This window comes from Panicum virgatum, chromosome 7N (assembly GCF_016808335.1).
Source record: "Panicum virgatum strain AP13 chromosome 7N, P.virgatum_v5, whole genome shotgun sequence".
NCBI classification, from domain to species: domain Eukaryota; kingdom Viridiplantae; phylum Streptophyta; class Magnoliopsida; order Poales; family Poaceae; genus Panicum; species Panicum virgatum.
In genome coordinates, this window is record NC_053151.1 from 6,064,927 (window position 1) to 6,071,903 (window position 6,977).

At 45.4% G+C, this 6,977-nt stretch overlaps 1 non-coding gene across 1 annotated transcript; it reads left to right on the top strand.

The window, feature by feature from the left end:
* The first annotated feature begins 5,760 nt into the window (after positions 1 to 5,760).
* On the top strand, positions 5,761 to 5,867 carry LOC120684145. The gene has a single exon (XR_005679126.1). It is a non-coding gene; the product is annotated as a small nucleolar RNA R71 (small nucleolar RNA).
* The last annotated feature ends 1,110 nt before the right edge of the window (positions 5,868 to 6,977 follow it).

Genomic DNA, 6,977 nt, shown 5'->3' on the forward strand with positions numbered 1-6,977 from the left:
AGATTGCTATCGAAGTAACGGGAGGAGCCCGTACACCCCGGCGACTTTATGTACCTCCTACCCCCCATACCGAACGTGGATGATTACTAAAAAGCTCGGACAGGTCTGTCACCACCTGCCGGCTATCTCTACAAACCGTGGGTATAGTTGACATCCAGCAACTCTTAGCTAATCTAGACACCATGTCTACACTAGTAAGGGATACTCTAGTATCCCGCGCGGAGCCCCCACCCTCCGGATGGACAGACATCACACTAGAGCAATCATACGAATACTGGAGCAGATGATAGAGTTCTAAGAACAAAAGACTAACCATCTCCAGCACAGGGCGATTATGCAATGCAAGCATTGAATAATAACGCAACCATGACAAGAAGCATATACTCGATAACTCAGAATATACTTCAAGCAGATATCGGTAACCATAGTCTAATTCTATTACAAACGACCGATTATTACAAGAGAGAGCTAGAGATGAACCCATACACTCTCGAGCAACTCCGGCGACTCAATGACTCCTAGACTTCTCCTAAACTCCACTAAGCCTAAAGACTATGCAAAGAATGCAAGAGAGGAAGAGGTGTGGTGTGTGTGTGTGTGTTCTATTCTCTACCCCCCTTCTATTTATAGCAGGGAGCCACCAGCCGCAGCACCCCAAACCGAAGTTGTGAGCCAACAGGGAAGCGCCACGTGCCTTGGTTGAGGTGATGGGGCCCACGGGCCTGGCCGGCCGACCAGGTAGGTCAATCGGCCTGCCCGGGCCGCCAACAACCCCCAACTTCCTAGAGTGGGCTTGTCTTGGTCTTCCCCTGTCCTAAAGTTGAGGCACGGCCTGCCCCAGCTGGGTTTGCTTCAGTTCTTGGGCTTCACTTGGTACATTTGAGCCTAAATCGGTACTCTGATATTTTCTGTGATTTTGTGTCGGGCCATAGTGTGCTTGTAAACTGCATATTAGCTTGAAAACACAACTTGCATATTCTAAAAGGTAAAGTGTGATTTAGAAACTTTATTGGATAAGGATGCGTGTAAGAAATACAAACTCTCATGATTTTCTGATCAAGTTGACGCCTGGAAATGGTTGTTAGTGAGCGTCAACAAGATCCCCCAAGCTGTCCTTTGCTCGTCCCGAGCAAAGTAGGACAAATCAGATTGTTGATCAAAAAATCACTTTGACTCATACCTTACCTGTCATGTCATAGTCTGAAGCAAAGAGATTCATTTATAAGCTTAAATAAGTTGGTTAGCATACCTTTGCTCAATTACCTTACTCCCTCATGGGGCTTTTTAGCTGTCTCCTTGTCTTGGGCTGTTGAGAGTTAGAATGGTGCATAAAGCAGTACTTACTTGTTTATAGATCCTCAATCCATCTGGAGACACTTTTTTTAAAAGATTTTTTTGAAAACATGGCAAAGCTCCAGGATAACTCTCTCGAGGCACTCATCTTGTATTTCCTTACCAGGGCAGTGTTTGCCTTTGATCTTCCCTACTACTACAAGCCTTTGTGGAGCTCAAGGTAGGATAAGAATAGAGCACACTTGTATTCTATTTATTGTAAAGTCAAAGAGCGGATCCATGGAGAAACAAGTCATGCAATCTCGATCAAAAGGTGCAAGTGTATGAATGGATGGATAGATGGATGAATATGGCTTACTCCTTGAGGTAATGGCTTTTCTCTCTCGAATCATCCCTTTCTCTCTCTCTCTTTTTTTGAGACATGGTTACCCCCTTTTTCTCTCTTTTTTTTGGGTCATGCTTCTTTGGCATGCCATCTTTTCTCTTCTTTTTTGGGGCAACCATAATCTAACTTTATTTTATTTCAGGAATGTTCTACGAGAGAGATCAACAAGACATGTAGCATTTATAGATGTGAAGTGGATGGTGGTGCTAATTCCTAGTGTAGGAATATAACAAATGGATGGGACGTGTACGTGCTTATGATCGAGAAAGCTTGAAGAGCATCTTACTAGGGTCACCCAATTTGACAAAACTCAACAGAATATCAAGCAGCATATGTATAAGGGTTTTTCATGGAATATGACATATGGTTCTTGTAGAACATTGCATATCGCTGGGAAACTTGCCTTTTAATTACTTTTTTTTAAAATTTTCTTTTTTCGAAAACAACTCCAAACTTCAAACATCACTAGAACAAGCTTGCATAACCTTATTTACCATATCTAAACTCACAACAACTTAGACTCGGATCAAGCATATGCAACCCACGGAACTTTCAGGTTCATTGGCAAGATATTTGTATAACCAACGAATATAAACTCAAGAGAACTCTTATTTTCAAACTAGGCACAACAGACATGATAGAGCAAAGCAAAACTCATCCTTTTAACTTATCAAAAGAGAGTTAAAACATTCTTACCGCGCATCATGGAAAAGGGAAATAAAGCAGTAAATTTTATTTTGTTTTTGGAAGTTTTTATCAATTTTTATTGAAAGCAAATAAAGGGATACAATTGACTTAGGGGAGGGAACCTCCCCCAAGCTAGCTCTTAGTTTAGGGTCAAAAAGTAGGACCTTTCTCCATACCTGATCAGGTTGAGGTCGTTTCGTCCGTACCTGGAGTAGTAGCTGTCGATGACGTCTTGTTCTTCTTGCGCCACACCTTCTTGGTCTTCTTTGGTGGCGTAGGCAGCGCAGGAACATGATCCTTTGATTTACCCTTCTTCTTAGACCTTTTTGAGTTCGCTGAATCTTCTTTCATAAGTGTCTTCATAAAAGGTATAAGACTATCTTTCTGAGAGGGTGTGACTTCGACTTCTTTGATTTTCTGAGGATTTGGCCCAAATTTGACCCGGATCATCAAGCATTGCTCTTTCTTGGGTCGGAAGTCAAAATTTTCTTTACCATTGATATGGAGTCGGATTTCTCTGGCCCCAACATCAATATGTGCATCTATTGTATTGAGGAATGGCCGTCCTAGAATGAGAGTAGTCTCCTTCTGATTATCCATATCAAGTACCACAAAATCGACTGGGACAAAACAGTCCCGTACTCTCACGGGGACATCCTCAGCGATTCCTTCTGGGTGCTGTACTGAGGAGTCAGCCAATTGCAACTGCATGGGTGTCGGTGTCAACTCTGTGTAGTTGAGTTAATCGAAGACCACTTTCGGCATCACACTAACACTGGCTCCCAAATCACATAAGGCTTTGTCAAAGTTCTGTGCCCCTATCGAACATCTGATAGTTGGGAATCCTGGATCCTTCTTTTTCTCGGGCAATTGTTGAAGTATAGCTGCACTGCATGCCTCAGTGAGCTTGATTACTTCGGTAGTTGGTAGTGGTCGCTTGTTGTTGATTATGTCCTTGATATAACGAGCATAGGTCGGAACCTTCATCGCATCCATCAAGGGTACATTGATGTTCACTTGTTGTATTATCTCAACAAAGCTGCTGAACTGCTCATCTGTACTTGGCTTCCTTGCCCTCATAGGGAACGTCAATACTTGGGTATCATAAAATTCATGCGGAGCCGTCTTCCCTTCATGAATCTTCTCGGGTTCCTTCTCCCGAGGTGGTTGTAAGGATCACCGGGGTGTCCGACCCTAGAGGGGGAGGGGGTGAATAGGGTCGCTAATCGCTTTTTAACCTAGGGCTCAAACTACTTGCATAAGATAAACCTAACACGTCCTATACATGCTAGTTATGACTAAGGTTCATCTATGATACTCTCTACTTACCCCTAAAAGACTTGCAACCTAGCCAATCCTAATCAAACTAACTAGGAAAGTACAGGTACGCAAGATAGAGTAAATGCGGAAACGTAATGCGGTAAGTAAAGAGGTAAGTGCAAGAGGGATGCAAACTCCCGAGTAGACACGGTCATGTAACGTGGTTCGGCACAAACGCCTACGTCCACGGGACACCGAGGCTCTTCCGATCACCGTCTTGCACTACGCCACCAAGGCGATGCCGGCAAGCAAAGGCAAGTGCCCCTAAGACACCGAGTCTCGTGCACCGCCACCGTCTCTCTCGGTCACCCGGCCGTAATCCACTACGGAGCTTCTCCACCAAGGAGGGGGCCTCCTCTTCCCCCGCACAAAGTGTCGTTGCCACTCCACACCAAGACGGAGGGTCACACGACGGATCACAAGTTGCTTGCCGCAGCAAGACTTCTCTCAAGGGAGCTCTCGCAAGAACTAATCCCTATTACAAGCACTAAGCACTCTCACAAGTGTGCTTAAGCCTATATGATGTACAATGAAGCTCTATGGTGGTTGGAGATGATCTTTAGCTCTTGTATACTTCCTTGAACTCCAGCACCCTCAAATGACCCGGCCTTGGGGGTATATATAGGCAGCACAAGCAAATATAGCCATTGCAGAAAAGCTGCCAGAAAACTGCGTAACGCCGGTTAATCCGACGTACCCCAAAAGCCATCATCAGTTCAACCGGTGTATGTAAACTGCTAATTGAAAAACTAGCCGTTAGCAATCAACCGGTGTATCGCCGGTTTAACCGATGTAATCAACCGGTGTATGTAATATTAGCGTCGGTTTAACCGGTGAGTGTAACTTCTTCACGTTCCTCCAAAAACCACCTCTCTGGACAACTGAACCGATGCAATTGACCGATGCATCGTCGGTTCAACCGGTGTAGGTATTTTCCTCGGTCTTCATCTGCCAATGCACCGACGTATATAACTTCTGTAGCGTCGGTTCATCCGGTGTAAAACCCTAGCCCGCAGACCTTCTCTGTGATTGCACCGGTGAGTTCATTTTGCCCTACGTCGGTTTAACCGATGATAGCAAAATGCCTCAATTCTTGTCCCTTGGAACCCCCGTAGGGGCGGCCCTTCGGGCCTAGCTACGCCTATCTTCTCTTTGTCATCACTTGAACCTAAAAGCCTGAGAATAGTCATCTTAACAATCACATTAGTCCAAGTGTTGTGTGTGTCATCAATCGCCAAAATATTATATTGAAATATGGCATGAGAGGCCATTTTCGCTACAGTGGTTCTTCTGCCACCGGGCTTGCTTTCTTCCTGTTAACATGGTTAGGATAAGGCGGGTCTTGAGTAGTTTTACCTCCTCGTGTGGTTATCGCCTTAACATTCTCCAAAGCAGGGGGCATGTTAGCAGCCACTTGTGCTAGTTGAGTCTCAATCATCTTGTTGAAACTAAACTGATTCTTGATGGTAGTGGAGAATCCGTCCATCTTGGCATGGATGGTCTCCATAGATTTGTCCATAGCGGCCAACTTCTTCTGAAGGGGCTCACTGATCTTCGCTTGGCCATAGACAAGATCTCTCAAGGTAGGCTTGTTAGGACTGAAAGAATTCGAATTCCCATTACCTCCTTTGTAATATGGGCGTGGTTGATTCCACCCCTGACCTCCTTGTGGACGAAACCTATTGCTGTCATTGAGGAATAGAGCTTCTTCTTGGGTTTCTGGGCAATTGTCGCCCGAATGTCCAACATTCCCACAGACCTCGCACATCATGCGAGTTTCCAAGGTTTGAAGTGTTTGCATCTGAGCCTTATCTTGGGAATAATCCTCAAATTTCTTGAGGAGGAGATCAATCTTCATAGCGAGCATGTCGGCCTCCTTGACGGAGTGCATACCTCGCTGGCGCGGTTGGAGGCGATCATCGCTCCAACCTTGGTTGGAAACCATCTTCTCGATCAATGATGTAGCTCTTTCAATGGTCCGCGAGAAGAAAGCTCCACCCGCAGCGGCATCCACATGATCACTTGATGACTGTGTCAACCCGTTGTAGAAGTTCTGTAGAATGAGCCAATTATGCATTCCATGGTGCGGACACGCCAGAATATACTCCTGAATCCTCTCCCAAGCTTCCTGAATTGACTCATTTGATGCCTGCTGGAAGTTCGAAATCCGACCACGAAGAGCATTGGTTTTGCCCATCGGGAAGAACTTCGAGAGGAACACCTTGGCACATTTGTCCCAAGTATCCACAGCAGCCTTGTTAGCATAAAACCATTGCTTCGCTCTCCCCAAGAGAGAAAACGGAAACAGACGGAGCCGGATTGCATCTTGCGATACACCCTTGATAACAAAAGTACTGCAGAGCTCCAGGAACTGCTGGAGATGAGCGCTGGCATCCTCATTGGCCCTGCTACAAAATGGGCTGGCCTACACCATCGTAATGAGACCCATCTTGATCTCGAAATTTTCTCCTCTGGTGTTAACCTCGGGTCCGGTCGGGACCTGGCTAGCAGACGGAGCAGAGTAATCACGGAGTGTCTTCTGGGCCATAGCTCTAGGAGCTGACGACGATGCGATAACTGGATCAACTGCCGAGAGTGATCTCCGAGGTGATACGAGACGAGCTCGTGTCCTCCTCAAAAGTGACTCTGGATCGGAATGAAAGTTTTGTGGCAAGTCGAAACCGATCATACACTACCCTGTTTTCATATCAATGAAGACAAGAGAACAAAGCCAAATTAGCCTGTTTAGCAAGCGAATACCAATTTTGATTTTATTCACAACTCTGTCTATATATTTCAATCTGTGCCTTCCCCGGCAACGGTGCGAAAAATGCTTGTTGGCGCCTACCAACGTCACCTAGCGATGACGCCCGCAGACGCCAATTTGGGACGACAGTATTTCATGAACCACGAATAGATCTGCAAGCGCACAGAATACCGCTGTAGCATTTTACCCGGGATTATACCGGGGTGCCATTTATATTTCCGCAGGGAAGACGATGAGTGAGAGAATATATAGATCAGTTGGTGAGCTTTATCTAGATTGGATATTCTCATGCATAAACAGGGGTAAGATAATAACATGGTAGGAGGTAGTGTGACACACACACAAACTACTCTCTTGGATAAAAGAATAAAGGTTACCTTAGGCCAGGAGCAAGGTAAAAGTCAGAGCTCTAGTCAGTTGTGCTAGGCTAGCTATATCTACACTTTCTCGTTAGTTAGCTCGTCAGAGATTAAACTACACAACAGGGAGATCGCTATCGAAGTAACGTGAAGAGCCCGTACACCC